Source organism: Arachis duranensis, chromosome 7 (assembly GCF_000817695.3).
Source record: "Arachis duranensis cultivar V14167 chromosome 7, aradu.V14167.gnm2.J7QH, whole genome shotgun sequence".
In the NCBI taxonomy this organism is placed as follows: domain Eukaryota; kingdom Viridiplantae; phylum Streptophyta; class Magnoliopsida; order Fabales; family Fabaceae; genus Arachis; species Arachis duranensis.
In genome coordinates, this window is record NC_029778.3 from 18,015,209 (window position 1) to 18,034,278 (window position 19,070).

At 33.7% G+C, this 19,070-nt stretch overlaps 1 long non-coding RNA gene across 5 annotated transcripts; it reads right to left on the reverse strand.

Moving 5' to 3' along the window:
- Window positions 1-10,841: 10,841 nt before the first annotated feature.
- Window positions 10,842-14,092, reverse strand: LOC107458168 (uncharacterized). Of its 5 annotated transcripts, none has more exons than XR_008001232.1 (8): window positions 13,991-14,092; window positions 13,607-13,741; window positions 13,193-13,369; window positions 12,804-12,864; window positions 12,622-12,717; window positions 11,959-12,009; window positions 11,674-11,844; window positions 10,842-11,060 (listed from the first exon to the last, which is right to left on the reverse strand). It is a non-coding gene; the product is annotated as an uncharacterized LOC107458168 (long non-coding RNA). The 5 variants fall into 5 exon arrangements; XR_008001231.1 differs by having other exon boundaries at window positions 12,401-12,717; XR_008001229.1 differs by having other exon boundaries at window positions 11,674-12,009.
- Window positions 14,093-19,070: the final 4,978 nt, after the last annotated feature.

The window sequence follows — 19,070 nt, forward strand, 5'->3', positions numbered from 1 at the left end:
TTGATAATTATAAAAATTATTTTTTTAAAATAATTGAATCATGATTCTAATTATTAATCACAACATTAATAATCTCTCCAAATTATATGTAATAACCAAAACAAAAAAGATGGAAAGCACGTGGGGGGCACGTGACTCCACTTTAATTTTCTTCCCTTCCCCGTATACAGAAGACTCCCATCCTCCCCCTTCCTTCTTTCATTTTCTTTTATTTCCTTCCAACAAAGCCTAAAACCCTATTTTTCTCTTCTCTTCTTTTTCATTCATTTCTTCCATTTTCTCATCTCTTCTTCTTCCAATCACACACTATCATTAAACCCACTTCTTTCATCTTATTTCTTTTTCCTTCTCTTCTCTATTATATTCATTCAAATTTCATTTATCACAACTCTAAATCATAGAGTTTCAACTTAATGAGTGAAGAGAGCATTCAACTTTGAGTTCCAATTATTATTGAGACTTTAAGGTAACTCTTTGACTCAATAATTAGCCATATCCTCAATTTTTATCTTCTCTATATTTATGGGTATGTATAAATCCGAATTAGGGTTATTAGGATTAGGAAATTTGGGGCCTTTAGTCAAGATGAGTAAGATTATGTTAATTGACAATGTTAGTAGCTCACAAACATTATTATTGTCATTTTTAGAGTTCTAGAGTTATTGGACATCATTTGGTAGCTCATTGGCGCGCTCAGAGTTGCTTCCAGTTCTTTGAAATCAAGTTGTGAGTGGATATTATATCTATAATTATTTTTAAATATATTATTATTAATATTTTGTTGAATCATTAATTTTGGAGTTTGAAAATATTTTATTATTGTGATTTTTGAATTTTTGAAATAAATATTGATTTGTGAAACTTACAATTTTATAAAAATACACACGAGACGTTATTTATATATTTTGTAAAGCATACATGTTTTCTTATTTGACTTTATTAAATTTTAATTAAATTTTAATATGCATTCTTATATATATTTTTGATTTGCTATGAAAATTTAATAATATGTTATAATTATTAGAGATTTGTTATAAATGATTTGGTTTGGATTGGTTTGGGAGACTCTGACTAGAAAACCATAGTTAACGGCGGTTATGACGTTAACTTAGATGCATCTAACTCAAACCTCAGCTAGCAGGGGCATTGCTAGCCCAACGTGTAGGCCACACGTTGGATCTGTTATACCATACGTGCACACTAGAGGAAAGGGCTACCCTTAGAGGTAGAGCCGCCCTAGGTGTATAATATTTGATTTGATTTAACTTCTGGAATGAGAACTCCCATTTCAGTTCATCCGACTACTTATCTATTTGTTTGCATAATTAATTAATATGAATTTCTCATCTCTGAAAGGAAATATAATTTTCAAGGTAAACTCTGTATTGTTTTGTGTGGGTTATAGATGTAATGTTTGCTCAATGAGTTGCAAAACTCACCCTATTATATTCCCATATTTTTCAGATACAGGAGTCATTCCAAGTTCCATTCCACCTGCCCCTCAGTAGATCTTAGTCATTTTGGTGAGCCCTTATTCCTTCCAAGGTCTAAGTAATTATGTAATAGAACATTTGCTCAAAATTTAGATTATGTCAATGCTCCATATGTCACAGGCAGGATCTTCATGTGTGTTATGTTATTTGAATCTTGAACTGTTTAGATAGTAATTATGAATTGGTTATGTAAGACTCATGGATTTAACCATATACATATTTGATTGTGAATATGATTGGAATGTGTTGTTGTTGTTCTTGAAAATGGATGTTTATTATTGATACAGGGAGTTAATATTTATGTTGGTAAGGTCCTAGAAACAGAGGAAATTCTGTCAATTTTTCTGAAAATTTGGTCGTTTGGCTTGCTGAGGGACTTGTCCCTTGAGCGTCAGTCATGGCTTGGTCCGGGCCATGACAAAGTGGTATCAGAGCTTTAGGTTTTCCTGTGTAATATGGAGCAAATATTCTTTAGTAAGATCACAATTGTGCAAATGGAAGCCGACCCATTTTCACAAAGTGTGATGTTACTAGAGGCCTATAGGAAGTTGTCCTCAAATTTTTGGTCTCAAAATTCTTTCTGTCTGTCCTATTATCTTTGAACTCCATATACATATGTTGTTGGTAATCCAATCACTTATTTACTCAATAGGTGGAAGATGCCACCTAAGAAAAGACGTGGTGGAGCTGTTAATGCTCCTGATACTGCTGAATCTAATAGAGCAGTTTCTCCGCCACTTGGAGCGCTTCGACAAATGCCAAGGAGACAAAGGATAGCTGTAGGCGCGAAGGAGAAAACCCCGCAGTAAGAGAGGCTCAACTGGACTTAGTGGCTGAATTAAGGGGAATGAATCAAACACTTTATGCGGTATTACAGGTCCTAACAAATTAAAATAGGGTGGAGCAGGAATTCCTAGTATGCCAAATTCTCAACCTCATAGAGTTCATCAATTGTTTAGGGATCAAGATCCGCCAATTGAAAAGTATTTCAAGTTGAATTCGTCCACTTTCATTGGAGATTCGTTGGATAAAGATCCACAATAATATCTAGAGGATGCAAAGAAAGCTATTCGAGCTCTCAAGTGCACCAAGGAATGGGCTGTTGAGTTAGTATCCTAAAACTTGTGTGGTTCAGCAAGATATTGGTATGAGTCTCTTCTTGAGAGCAAAAAAGCAGCTGGACTTCCTCCTCCTTCTTGGAAAGAGTTCACTGAAGAGTTTCTCACTCAATTTTATCCAGCGAATAAGCAAGCAGAAGATGCAATTGCCCTTGAAAGATTAAGGCAAGAGAATATGACAGTGACTGAGTATGTTAAGGATTTTACTAGACTTTCTAAGTGTGCTCCGTACTTGGTGAATTCAGAAGAGATGAAAGTCTGTCGTTTCGTTCGTGGATTGGCAAAACCTATGTTCACTACTCTTATGCCTGAGGTCGGACGAATGTCTTTTAAGGATGTTCTAAACACTGCCTATGGAATTGAAGCTGGGATAACAGAGAGAAATGCTTTTAAGGATGTTGGTAAAAAGCCCAAGATGAAGGGACAATTTTCTGGTGGATCTAGTTCAGAAGGATTTCAGTCTCATCATGGTCAGACTAATCAACAAGGTTATTCGGGTTATCGAGCTCATCCTCAAACATCTTTCGGTGGGGTTGCTTCTTCTGGATCTGTTCCTATGAGTGTTTCGAGTCCAAGACCTTTTGTTGGGGGCACCCCTCAATCTAGCAGACATGGTTCTAATCAGACAAGACCAACTAAATCTTACTGCCAACAGTATAGGATCTACCATTTCCGTATATGTTTCAAGGCTACTGGTGCATGTTTTGGTTGTGGTCAATCTGGTCATCTTAGGAGGGATTGTCCAAATCCTAGAGGAGGATTTGCTCTAGGTATTGCACGTCCTACAACACCAATGCCATCATCTTCAGCTATGTCTATTGGAAATTCTTCTGGTGCTAATGGTAGAGGAACTGGTGGCAGGGGTCAGAATTATAACAGAGGAGGAAGCTAAAGAGGAAGAGGTCAGACACGTGTGTATGCTTTAACACGTCAAGATGCTCAAGCTTCTAATACTGTGGTGGCAGGTACTTTACAAGTTTTTTCTTTAGATGCTTGAGTGTTTTTTGATATGGGTTCTCATTATTCATATATATCTCCACATCTTGTATCTCGTTTCGATAAACGACCTGAACTGTTATCCCACCCATTTCATGTTGGCACTCCACTTGGAGTCTCTACGGTGGTTCGAGTCGTGTTTCGGTCTTGTGTTGTTAGAATTAACACGGTTGAAACCTTAGCTGATTTGATCCTTTTAGAACAAATGGAAGATATTGATGTCATCCTAAGCATGGATTGGTTAGCAGCTTGTCATGCTGATGTGGGCTGTTACTCCAAAACTGTAAAGTTTGACATACCGGGTATCTCACCTTTTGTTTTTACGAGTGATGATTGTCCCACTTTAGCTAGCATCATCTCATCTATGAGTGCTATGCAATTGATGGATCAGGAAAACCAAGGATTTTTGGCAGTTGTTAGAGATGTTGATGCCCAAGTGCCTAGTCTTGATCAGGTTCCTATTGTTAGAGAATTTCCTATCGTGTTCCCTGATGAGCTACCGGGGATGCCGCCTGACCGTGAAGTTGAGTTTTTCACAGAATTGGCTTCGGGAGTCCAACCTGTGTCTATTCCTCGCTATCGTATGGCTCCAACTGAGTTACGAGAATTAAAAGTTTAATTGGAAGATATGCTAGAGAAAGGATTCATTTGTCCTAACACTTCTCCGTGAGGAGCTCCTGTTCTATTCGTAAAGAAGAAGGATGGAACGATGCGACTATGTGTAGATTATCGTTAGCTCAATAAGATAACTGTTCGCAACAAGTATCTATTGCCAAGGATTGATGATTTGTTTGATCAACTTCAAGGAGCTATTTGTTTCCCAAAAATTGACTTGCGTTCAGGGTACCATCAATTGAAGATATAAGAGGAAGACATTCCAAAAACTGCTTTTTGCACTCGCTATGGGCATTATGAGTTCTTAGTAATGTCCTTTGGTCTGACGAATGTGCTTACAGTTTTCATGGACTTAATGAATCGAGTCTTCAAACCTTTCTTAGATCGCTTTGTTATCGTCTTCATCGATGATATCTTGGTGTATTCGAAAAGTGCTATGGAGCATAAATATCATTTGAGGATTGTGTTACAAACCTTAAGGGATCACAAGCTTTATGCTAAATTTTCTAAATGTGAGTTTTGGCTTGATCAAGTGACATTTTTGGGGCATGTGGTATCAAAAGATGGAATCATGGTAGATCCAAAGAAGGTTGAAGCCGTTCAGAAGTGGCCAAGGCCTACTACAGTGACAGAAATTCGTAGCTTTCTAGGGTTGGCAGGCTACTATCGGCGATTCATCAAGGACTTCTCGAGAATTTCGGCACCATTAACCAAGTTAACTCAGAAGACTGTAAAGTTTCAATGGTCAGAAGCTTATGAGGAAAATTTTCAGACACTTAAGGCTTGTCTAACCTCAACACCAGTTCTTATTTTACCTTCTGGGTCTGGGGGATTCTCAGTCTTTTGCGATGCATCTCGGATAGAACTTGATTGTGTATTAATGCAGTATGGCCGCGTTATTGCCTATGCCTCGCGACTACTCAAGAAGCATGAGAAGAATTATCCAACTCATGACTTGAAAATGGCAATAGTCATTTTTGCTTTGAAGATTTGGAGATACTACCTTTATGGTGAGACCTGTGAGATCTATACGGATCACAAGAGTTTGAAGTATATACTTCAACAGAAGGATGTAAATTTGAGGCAACGAAGATGGATGGAGTTGCTAAAAGATTACGATTGTACTATTTTGTATCATCCTGGAAAGGCAAATATTGTAGCAGATGCCCTCAGTAGAAAATCTATGGGTAGCTTGGCCCATATCACTCTTGCAAGGAGACCAATTGTTGAAGAATTCCATCAATTGGAGGCCGGTGGAATTCAATTTGACCTTAGAGAATCAGGAGTTTTCTTAGCACATGTTCGAGCCCAATCTTCCCTAATAGAACAGATCAAGCTGCACAACGTGATGACCCGAAACCAAGGAAGCTTATAGAAGATGTTCGCAATGGGAGGAACTCAAACTTTTCTCTTGATCAAGATGTTTTGCGTTGTGGTCAACGCTTATATGTGCTAGATAACCACGACTTGAAGAAAACTATTTTGGAGGAGGCTCACAATTCTAAGTATATTGTTCATCCAGGCTCCAATAAGATGTATCAATATTTGAAACAATTATTTTGGGGAAAAGGCATGAAGAAAGACATAGGAGTTTTTGTTTTTCATTGCTTAACCTGTCAACAGGTTAAAGCTGAACATCAAAGACCTGCTGGGTTATTGCAACAAATTGAGATACCTGAATGGAAGTGAAAAAGGATTACGATGGCTTTTGCAACAGGTTTACCTCGTAGTTTTAAAGGGTTTGATTCAATTTGGGTAATTGTAGATAAAATGACGAAGTCAGCTCTGGTGCACGAAATTGCAATCACACTTTTGCAATTCCGCACAACTAACCAGCAAGTGCACTGAGTCGTCCAAGTAATACCTTACGTGAGTAAGGGTCGATCCCACGGAGATTGTCGGCTTGAAGCAAGCTATGGTTATCTTGTAACTCTTAGTCAGGATATCAATAATTATCAGGGTTGATTGTAAAAAGCAAAAGAACATGAAATAAGTACTTGTTTTGCAGTAATGGAGAACATGTTGAGATTTTGGAGATGCTCCATCTTCTGAATCTCTGCTTTCCTACGACAAGGTTTAGACCTTTCGGATTCTCTTGAATGCCGCCATCAATTCTAGCTTATACCACGAAGATTCTAATTAAGGAATCCAAGAGATATCTACTCAATCTAAGGTAGAACGGAGGTGGTTGTCAGGCACATGTTCATAGTTGAGAATGATGATGAGTGTCACAGATCATCACATTCATCAGGTTTAAGAACAAGTGATATCTTAGAATGGAAGCAAGCATGATTGATTGAAAAACAGTAGTAATTGCATTAATCCATCAAGACACAGCAGAGCTCCTCACCCCCAACCATGGGGTTTAGAGACTCATGCTGTAGAAGATACAATGAGAAATGTGTAAAGTGTCATGAGATACAGATACAATGTCAAAAGATCCTATTAATAGTGAACTAGTAACCTAGGGTATACAGAAATGAGAAAATGACGTAAAAATCCACTTCTGGGTCCACTTAGTGTGTGCTTGGGCTGAGCATTGAAGCTTTCATGTGTAGAGACTTTTTCTAGAGTTAAACGCCAGCTTTTATTCCAGTTTGGGCGTTTAACTCTAATTTTTATGCCAGTTTCAGCGTTAAACGCTGGGAATTATGAAGCTGATTTGCAACGCCGGTTTGGGCCATCAAATCTCGGGCAAAGTATGGACTATTATACATTGCTGGAAAGCCCAGGATGTCTAATTTCCAACGCCGTTGAGAGCGCGCCACTTGGGCTTCTGTAGCTCCAGAAAATCCACTTTGAGTGCAAGGAGGTCAGAATCTAACAGCATCTGCAGTCCTTTTCAGCCTCTGAATCAGATTTTTGCTTAGGACCCTCAATTTCAGCCAGAAAATACCTGAAATTACAGAAAAACACACAAACTCATAGTAAAGTCCAGAAAAGTGAATTTTAACTAAAAACTAATAAAAATATAATAAAAACTAACTAAAACATACTAAAAACATACTGAAAACAATGCCAAAAAGCGTATAAATTATCCGCTCATCAAGCTCCCTTTCTTCCAGTGCAGCTCGGTATGCTCAACTTTATGTTGATAATATAGTTAAACTACATGGAATTTCAATGTCCATTATTTTAGATCGCGAGCCTCAGTTTACCTCTCATTTTTGGAAATCTTTTCAAAAAGCGTTAGGAACTCGTCTGGATCTTAGCACAGCTTTTCACCCTCAAACCGATGGACAATCAGAGAGGATGATCTAGACATTGGAAGACATGTTAAGGTGTTGTGTTCTAGATTTTGGTAGAAATTGGGACAACTATCTATCTTTGATCGAGTTCTCTTATAATAATAGTTATCAAGCCAGCATTCAAATGGCACCATTTGAGGCTTTTTATGGGAGAAGATGCAGATCACTTATTGGGTGGTTTGAAGTTTGTGAGGTTAAGCTTTTGGGGCCAAATTTGGTACAAGATGTAGTTGAGAAGGTTCGCATAATAAGAGAACGTTTATTAGCAGCTCAGAATAGGCAGAAGGCTTATGTTGATAATAGAAGGCGTAACTTAGAGTTTTCAGTGGGTGATCAGGTATTTCTTCGAGTGTCGCCTATGAAAGGAGTGATGAGGTTTGGGAAAAGAGGCAAGCTTAATCCTCGTTACATTGGTCCATTTGAGATTTTGGACAGAATAGGTGCAGTTGCTTATCGCTTGGCACTACCGTCTGAGTTTTCTATGATTCATCCAGTTTTTCACGTATCAATGTTGCGCAAATACCTTCCCGACCCATCTCATGTGCTTGCACCACAAGTCATAGAGCTAAAAAAGGATTTATCGTTTGAAGAGGAACCAGTGGCTATAGTTGATCGCCAAGTAAAGAAACTACGTTCTAAAGAGATAGCATATGTGAAAGTTGTTTGGAAGAATCATTCGATAGAAGAAGCAACTTGGGAAGTGGAGGACGCTATGCGCGACAAATATCCGTATTTGTTTGAGTTTGAAGGTAACTATCTCACTTATCACCGTATATGAATTCGAAATTCGGGGACCGAATTTCTTAAGGGGGAGAGAATGTAATGACTAAAAAAAAAGAAGATGGAAAGCACGTGGGGGGCATATGCCCCCACTTAAATTTTCTTCCCTTCTCCCCTATTTGTCGAAGACTCCCATCCTCCCCCTTCCTTCTTTCATTTTCTTTTATTTCCTTCCAACAAAACCTAAAACCCTCTTTTCCTCTTCCCTTCTTTCTTATTCATCTCTTCCATCTTCTCATCTCTTCTTCTTGTAATCACACACTATCATTAAACCTACTTCTTTCATCTTACTTCTTTCTCCTCCTCTTCTTTATTTTATTAATTCAAATTTCATTTATCACAACTCTAAATCATGGAGTTTCAATTTAATGAGTGAAGAGAGCATTCCACTTTGAGTTTCAATTATTATTGAGGCTTCAAGGTAACTCTTTGACTCAATAATTAGCCATATCCCTAATTTTTGTCATCTCTATATTTATGGGTATGTATAAATCTGAATTAGGGTTATTATGATTAGGAAATTTGGGGCTTTTGGTCAAGATGAGTAAGATTATGTTAATTGACAATGCTAGTAGCTCACAAACATCATTATTGTCATATTTTTAGAGTTATAGAGTTATTGGACATCATTTAGTAGCTCGTTGGCGCACTCAGAGTTGCATCCGATTCTTTGAAATCAAGTTGTGAGTTGATATTATATCTATAATTGTTTTTAAATATATTATTATCAATATTTTGTTGAATCATTAATTTTGGAGTTAAAAAATATTTTATTATTGTGATTTTTGAATTTTTGAAATAAATATTGATTTGTGAAACTTACAATTTTATAAAAATACACACGAGATAATATTTATATATTTTGTAAAGCATACATATTTTCTTATTTGACTTTATTAAATTTTAATTAAATTTTAGTATGCATTCTTATATATATTTTTTATTTGCTATGGAAATTTAGCAATATATTATAATTATTAGAGATTTGTTATAAATGATTTGGTTTGGGAGACTCTGACTAGAAAACCATAGTTAATGGCGGTTATGACGTTAACTTAGATGCATCTAACTCAAATCTCAGCTAGCAGGGGCGTTGCTAGCCCAACGTGTAGGCCACACGTTGGATCTGTTATACCGTACGGGCACACTAGAAGAAAGGGCTACCCTTAGAGGTAGAGCCGCCATAGGTGTGTAATATTTGATTTGAATTGACTTTTGCAATGAGAACTCCTATTTTAGTTCATCCGCTTAACTACTTATCTATTTTTTTTGCATAATTAATTAATATGAATTTCTCATCTCTGAAAGAAAATATAATTTTCAAGGTAAACTCTGTATTGTCTCGTGTGGGTTATAGATGTAATGTTTGCTCATTGAGTTGCAAAACTCACCCTATTATATTCCCATATTTTTCAGATACAGGAGTCATTCCAGGTTCCATTCCACCTGCCCCTCAGTAGATTTTAGTCATTTTGGTGAGCCCTTCTTCCTTCCAAGGGTTAAGTAATTATATAATGGAACATTTGCTCAAAATTTAGATTATGTCAATGCTCCATATGTCACAAGTAGGATCCTCGTGTGGGTTATGTTATTTGAATCTTGAACTGTTTATGTAGTAATTATGATTTGGATATATTTGATTGTGGATATGATTGGAATGTGTTGTTGTTATTGTCCTTGGAAATGGATATTTATTATTGATACACAGGGAGTTAATATTTATGTTGATTAGGTCCTAGAAACAGAGGAGATTCTGTCCATTTTTCTGAAAATTTGGTCGTTTGGCTTGCTGAGGGACTTGTCACTTGAGCATCAGTCATGGCTTGGTCCGGGCCATGACATTATGTGTAATAAATATTTGAAAGAAGAGAAGTGAAAATATATATTAAAAAGATAAGTGATAAAAATTTAAAATTAAATAAAAATTAAAATAATAATAATAATAATTTTGTGAATAATATTTTAGTAGAATAGAAAGATAGAGAGAGAAAAAAATGAGAGAGAAAAGGAAAAGAAAAATAAAAAAAGAAGGAGAGATACATTACAAGAAAAATCACTTTTAGCGGCCATTTATTTTGCTTTTAGCGGCAATAAAAATAGCCGCTAATACATTTACCGGCAATTAGACATTAGCCGTCTTATGCTTCGCCGCTAAAAGGTTTTAGTGGCAATTATAACATTTGCCGGTAAAGACCTTTTTAATGGCCGCAAAAAATATATAACTATTAGCGGCCATTTTCTTGGCAATTTATATGGCTACCAAAAGTAATTCCAAAATTACAATGTTATTCATTTTTAGCGGCCATTACTATTGCCGCCAAAATCTATTTTACCAGCAATTTATATGACCACTAAAAATAATTCTAAAATTGTAATATTATTTACTTTTAGTTGCCATTACTATTGCCGCTAAAATCTTAAAATTTTTTTAGTTATATTATACTCATTTTCTTAGAAACAACGAACTACTTTTTTTTTTCTAGAATCTCAATTGTTTGTGCCACCAATTATTATTATTATGCATAATATAAATATACTGAAATTAATTACTACAAAATGAGATATTTCATTAAACTCAAAATATTGATACACAAATTTCTCTTAAGTATACACTTGTGAGCAAGTTGCAATGAATCATAAATACAACTATGTCCTAGATCACAAAATAATCAAACAAAATGAAATCCAACATAAAAATGTATTAACTATAGTAACCTAACCATGAACAAGCCTATAAATATAATCCATATATACTTGTGCTTCCTGAATCTTCATAGGATTTCAACTGGCCTTGGCTTCTGACAATTTTCCTAAAAAGCAATAATATTAAAAAAGCAATAATATCTATCATACATCACTATATGTCTCCTATTTGAAAAAAGCAATAATATATATTCTCAATTAACAGATTCAAAGTAGTATAATAATTAAGTAAATAATGAACTTTGTGACAATAAACTAAATGATATAAATAGTACAAGATTCTTGAATAATTGAGAATGTTTGAAACCTTTGCATAATTATTATCACACTTTGAATTCATGATTCGATACAACCACATTGAGTAAGTTGCATAATGCCACAATACTTATCCATCAATTTAGAATGAGAATTTTATTTATGCTTAGATTAACTTGATGCACTTCTACAATTATCAGTTTATTCCAAATCTAGTTGAAGCTATAACAAGAGTAGCTTCATATAAAAAATTAGATGATTATTGCATAATAAAATTATACTATGAAAGCTATAAACTTAAAGTAGTCAGTGCGACCTCAGCACCCTTATTCCTAGATTTTCCACCAGCACGATTTAGGGATTGTAGTCAGCAGAAAGAAAGAATAAAAAAAATAAAATGATCTTAATAATCATTAACAGAATAGAAAATTTCTAAGCTAAATAAATGATACAGCATAAGTTTACCTGATCCATATCTTTACAAGTTAGGACGCCAAAAATGCATGGAACACCTGTAGTCACTGACAATCATAATTTACATCCCAAATAAAAAAGAACATGGGCAGGGGCCTTAATCATATTGTATCTTATTGTATCTCCACGCTCTATTGCATGCTGAGATGATGAACCCATTATCTAAAAAGAAGTTTATAAATAAAAGACACATGTAATATTCTGGAAAACATCGACAAGTAAAATATTCCAGCACCACCATGAGAAAACTTATTAAAACTATCATTATATATACACCTATAACGAACGAATTCTGACAATGCAGCTGCAACAGCTTCCCTTTTGTACCTATGTTTTCATCAAGAAAAGAAATTTGTCAAAATTTTTCACTATTTTATAGAAGAAAATTTTTAAAGTCAACAAAAGGTGATAAGACAACCACACAAGTTATTAAAAATAGGAGGAGAACGAAGAAAAAGGTTAATAACATTGCAGGCACAAAACAGAAGGTGGAACTAAATTCAAAAAATAAACACCATAATCACTTCTGGTGATAAGAATGTTCCAAGGATATCTTCTACTCATTACTTAAAACTTCAGTCAATTTTGAACTATTATAGGAAAAGATGATTATAGTGAAAGTCAGGTACCTTTCTGAGGAAGATGATAAGAAAAACAGAACAATATAAGTTCACCCAGAATTAAAAAGTAAGTTAGGATTAAACTCCTAATAACTTACCAAAAGACAGAATAGTTTATCATACAATTCGAAATCCTAAATCCACCTAAAAGCTTCAGCTGTCAGAGAACATGTAGAATGGTTTTGATTTATATTTCCAAAACTATCAACTGATAAAGCTAAATAAAAAAATTCTAATACTAAACATCAGAAATTTCTTTTTCACTGTGCAATGTATCTGAATATTATAAAGAGGAATGTAATTAGATATATGGCATAACCTCTTTTGGTCGTTTTATAGATATGCAGCCAGCTATATCTCCAATGAGATTAATCCACCCCTCATTTTCAGATAATTCACCATTTCTCGCTAAAATCTGAACAAAGAAATAGTTTGTCATATTGTTTCACTTCCAAGGCCATATCTTAAATCCCTAAAATGGAGCAATTTGAAAACTTATACCTAGCCCATCTCAAGGTCACCACCACATTCAAAAAATGCTTGGAATGCAGCTAGAAGATTCCTGCACAAGAGGAAAAAAGGGAATCAAACACAGGATTCACAAGTGAAATAGCACGCATAGTTATATAAGAATGGCAACATAACTTTTAAATAAAAACTCTTATGTTTACTAGTCGTGAGAGAGAGAGAGAGAGAGAGAGAAACTGAATTCCGTTATTGTTATTGAGTTTGTACTCAGTTCACTATATATAGAGGTGTGAAGTCATTCTAATCTTTAGTTACAATCTCTCTAACTGCTCTTTAGTTAAGTTTCCTAACTATCTAACAGATTCTGACCCTCCTACACTTTCTATAGTTTGATGCTCCTCAATAAAAGAGTGTCATAATACCTTATTGCTCCTGTTGAGGACACCATCCATGGAAGCACTCTTTGATTCGAAACCCGAAAAACCACCAACCTCCTGCATGTATCTCTTGCTGCTCTGTATAGATGGTTTAGCCCTGACCATCTTGCTGGTGCATTTTTTTTCACTGTTATCAATCACTGATGATATGAAAATGAGACCCTGTAGAAATGATACATCAAACTATATGTTAAAATTGTGAAGAGGTTTAAGTTGGTGAAGTAAAAAAAGCTTAGTGTATATCTATCTTCAAAATTCAGGGGAGCGATTCATAAACTGGTCCAAATTTCGAACAATTTACCAAACACAATCCTCATTATCCAAATTCACGTAGCAACATATATATAAGGGAGACACAAAGTTAAATGTAAGAACAATTAATTCATAATTCTAGCATACCTTGAGTTGTTCTTGGTGCAGTGACTCATGTACAGTGATCTGTCACTTAGAAAAGACTAGCCATAAGAGGAAATGACCGGAAGAGGTGGCAGGCTTTGATGAGCTCGGTGTGCTCATCACTGATGGCGGATACCACTACTGCGATGAAAGCAATAATAAACATTTCACCAACCAATCATAATCCTATATGCCTGAAAGCAATAATATAACCCCTATATATACACACACACACACACTCGTCTCCACCAATCCAACACACTCATTCCAATCATCACACAACACAATTCTTCAAAGAGTGTATCTATCTCTAAACACTAAAGGCTAATAATTGAATAAGCAACTGAATATAAAAAGATGAAGAAGCAGGAGGTAACAAGATTGTACCTTGTCTTGCTAGTGTTATGTTGCACCATCATTCAGGCATTTTCACAAACACCTGCAGTGTCCCCAAAACCAGCACAAAAAGCAGCAGCATCACCACCAAAGGCAACTACAATCTAAGCACTACCATAGCATTTCAAAAAGATTAAATAAATTAAAAAATAGATCAAGATAAACGAAAAATTTTATTCTAGTGAACATGCATACATTTTTCGGGGCCAATTGAAGAGGCCAATATACGGTCCCAAAGAAATACATGAAGGAGAATTGGAACTTTGGTGTGTCTATGCAATGAAAGTTTGATGCTCCTCAATAAAACAGTGTCATAACACCTTATTGCTCCTGTTGAGGACACCATCCATGGAAGCACTCTTTGATTCAAAACTCGAGAAACCACCAACAACCTGCATGTATCTCTTGCTGCTCTGTATAGATGGGCCTTGACCATCTTGCTGATGCGTTTTCTTCACTGTTATCAATCACTAATGATATGAAAATGAGACCTGTAGAAATCATACATCAAACTATAAGTTAAAATTGTGAAGAGGTTTAAGTTGGTGAAGTAAAAAAAGCTTAGTGTATATCTATCTTCAAAATTCAGGGGAGCGAAGCACAAATTGGTCCAAATTTCGAACAATTCACCAAACACAATCCTCACTATCCAAATTCACACAACAACATATATATAAGGGAGACACAAAATTAAATGTAAGAATAATTAATTCATAATTCTAGCATACTTTGAGTTGTTCTTAGTGCAGTGACTCATGTACAGTGATCTGTCACTCAGAAAAGAGATCAGAGGAAATGACCGGAAGATGTGGCAGGCTTTGATGAGCTCGGTGTGCTCATCACTGATGGCGGATACCACGACTAGGATGAATTCGAAGGAAGTTTGGAAAATCGCAGGGGGAAGTGATAAAGTCGAAAAAAAAACAAATTACTGGAATCAGAAACTGATAAAGCATTGTTGAATCACTGAGAGAAGAAAACCCTAAAATTTTGATAACGAATTTCTAAATCACTGAATTACGGGTTTAGCCTACAATAAGCGCATGCGATAGGGAACTAAGAAAAGCAAAATCCAATCTGAAAGAACAATTAACTTAGATAAAATCACAAATTGATAAGATATGAAAAAAGATTGCAGTAGAACACAAATTAAGAGCACAAGAACATAATTAGGAGGGAGATTAAAGAACCTGTATCTTATGACTAGAGAGCGATTTAGATTTCAACTGAAATTAGCACAAACTTGTTCGAGAAAAAGATTTAAATCGTGATTAAGACTGAGATGAAAAGTGAGAAGAGATTCGAGCAATGAAGAAGATGGAATGATGGAGATGTGAGAGCAAGATCCAGAAAAAAAGAACGAGATCGGTGCATGGTTCTCAAAGTCCATAGAGAATGTGTTTGAGTGAAGGTAAGCACTCAGGCACTGAAAGAGTAGTTTGAGTGAAGGTAAACAATCAGTCACTGAGAGAGGGAGATGTTTCACAGTTTCGGGGCAGTTGCTTTTGTTAGTTTTTTAGTTTTAGTATTTATTTTAGTGGTAATAGTTTAAATGGCCATTAGAAGTTATAGTATTAATGACAAATATACAATTGCCGTTAAAATATTGTTTTAAAGAGAGAAATTATGGTAATAATATTATTGCCATTAAAAGTTTGTCGCTAAAAACCTTTTTTCTTGTAGTGATATAGAGTTTGTTAAGTTTAGAGAAAAAATTTATTTTTATTGTAATGAAAGACTATCTTGTGACATATTTTAGTTTATTAAATTAGTAATATAAAATATAAATTATATATAGAGTGAGAAAGGTTGAGAGAAATAGAGAAAGAAATAAATATAGATAAAAGGATGGAAGAATGAATAATTTTGGAAAAAAATATTTCATGTTAATTTTAATGAAAAAATGTAATGTGATACATTATATTTTATTTGTCAAATTAATAATATAATATAACTATATCTCAATGTTAATTTTAATTTTAATTGTAATTAGAGAATGTCATATTGTATATTTTAATTGTGAAATTTATAATTAGTCATTAATAATAATATATAAGAGATAGAGATAGAATGAGTGAAGGAATGAGAGAGATAGAGAAAGAATCAACGGGAGCGAAGAGGAGAAGAGAACTCCTTAATTAAAGAGAGAAAGATTTGATTTTAATTACAATAAAAAAGTAACATGTAATTGTTTCATCGATTTTTAGCAAATCGAAAGTGATTCGATATCTAATGGTCTAAGAACAAAACATACTCTTCTGTGAGTATTAATTTTTATAAAGTGCATTAAAAGATCTTTCTATCGAACACAAATAAAAGAAAGTCTGAAAGATAAATAAAATAAACTTTAAAAATAAATTGACTGAATTTAAAATAAATTGCATTCAATTTAAATAAAAGCTATAAATCGCCTTCGACAAGATTGAAGGGTTTTGAAATCGAAGCAATAAAGTAATGAACTTTGAAAGGAAAATAAGAAAAGATAAACGTGCTTGAAAGATAAAATTGCAAGAAAAATAAAAAATTACAAGAAATGCAAATGTAAAAAAAAAGACACGGAAGAAACTCTACAGAAAAATGACTCGAACATAAATTCAGGTAGTTGCTGGAATATGAGTGTGCTTGAGTGTTTTTTTAAAGCAAAATTTCAATTTTTTTCGTCGATCTTTTATCTATTTATTGAAGTCCTTAATCAATCAAATTCAAAAATAATTTCCGATATTACTAATTTTTAAGCAACCGTTTTTTCTCTTTTTGTGCAACGTAGATAACTGCCCAAAATTAACTTCAAATAAAAATCTTTATTTTTTGACTAAGTATATCTACTACTTTTTGTTTTCCAATCTCCAAAATAATCCTTCTCGATACGAATTTTATTCTTCGAGATAAAAAAATCTTGTACTTCGACTATGATATTTTCTGAAATTAAATATTTTAATTAACAATAATATATTTTAATTATAAAATTAGTAATATATAAAGAATAATAGATATTATCGACATTTGTTAATATATGAACCTTAAAAAAATCAAAACCGTACGTATCAATAATGATGTTAACAAAGTGTAGTTTATCTTTAGCCATACGATACAAAAGTTAAAATGCCAACAATATTAATTTATATTGGTCGGATATTTTTAATTAGTAGTCTAATTTTTTTTAATTTAGTAGTTTAATATTATATTTTTTTACTAATACTTTTAAATATTATTAGTAACAAATAATATGACGGATCCAAAAAATTTTATGAGTGGGGGCAAAATATACATAATATGATAATAATTTTTATAATTATATTTTTTTATTATAAAATATAATTAGTCTTTAAATTATATAATCAACAAATTAAAATACTAAAATAATAATTTAAATAATAACATATAATTTAAAATTTAATTTTTTATATTTCATATTTTGAAAAGATTGACCAATTTTTTTCTTAACAATATAATCAAAATGTCTCTTTTATAAATATATGTCGTTAAAATGTCATTTAAAAACTCAACTTTTATATAATTAGCTTTTAATAATAGTTATAGTTGAAAAAATTCATTCAATTAGGGGTTTTTTACCTAAATAAATTATATAGAAAGCAAAATTACTGGATTCCCCTAAAATGAATTTTGCAACGTGATTACCCTCTTTCTATTATTATATAAATCGTCCTAGGCTGTGTAGGGTTATGTAAAATGTGAATCATCTCAATCTGGAACGATTAATGCATGAACTAGTAAGGGAAAGAAAGCGTAAATCGTACCAGTGCCTCTAGGGTTAAAAGGATAGTGTAAATCGTCCCAGGCTTCTAGATTTCACGTGTTCCTGGGCTAAAACTCATTGGGTTGGCTGAAACCTAGCAGCCTAGGACGATTTACACTGTCCTTTTAACCCTAGAGGCCCTGGCACGATTTACGCTTTCTTTCCGTTACCAGTTCATGCATTAATCGTTTCCACACCGAAACCAACCTTTGCTGTCAACTCCTTGACCAATGGACATCTGATCTAAATTGAGAAAACTCTTGCAACTCTTTGCATGCCATAAAATTCTTCTCCAAGAATTAGGCTCACATATATTTATGTGTGTAGAGATAAAGGAATAAAAATCCTTGTTATTCTCTCTTCTTTTTAAATTTTATATTCCTCTACTCTTGGCATACATATATATAGTATGAGATTTGTTACTGATTTTAAATTTAAATCTCAATTCAAATTTAAATCATATCTTAAAATTCTAAATCTGAATCCTACAAATTTATGAATCAAATCATAACTCAATTTGAAACAGAATCAGTTAGGATCTCATCCAAATTTAGAATTCAAATTTAGAAATAGAATAACTAATTATTATCAAATCTCATTTAATATTCTCAATTATCATACTATTATTATATTCTTGGTGCTAGCAAAAAAAATAATAATATTCTAATTGAATTAATATAATTATTTATTTGATCAAATCAAAATAATAATTAAATAATTCTATAGCAAAGATTAGAACACTCGTTAGTGTGTGACCCCATAGGTTCAATACTAAGCGGGTAGTAAATTAGTCGTACTAAATTTACTAATCAAGATTGGCGTCTAGCAACACTCCTCAACGACTCGATAGTATGAAGTAATATATTTTTACTAAGAACCTCAAAAGAACAGAGTATAATTCCTTCCATCTTTCCAGCTCTTGGTTAACCCTTAGAGTATGGTTTAATTGTCAAACTCTAACTTGTTACCATTATTATAATGAACTGTGAATGACCTAAGAAACTCATTTCTTTATTCATTCAATCTCCTTGGCCAAGGTTTTATTCATCTCAGTCATTATAATCATAGAGCTCAAACTCTTTACCGAGAGTTGACAGACTCCTTATTGACTAATCATTAATTCTACAAGTATTTAAATCATACCCAATATCTATTCAACTAGCACCCTAAGGTATTAGGTGTCCGGAATCAAAGTATAATAAATACGTTGTTAATTACTATGATAGTCGCAGCTCAAAGGAAACTCTATTACTATGTTCATCTTGAGAATATCCTATTGACAAATATGCGGTAATTATAACCATTAGGAATTCT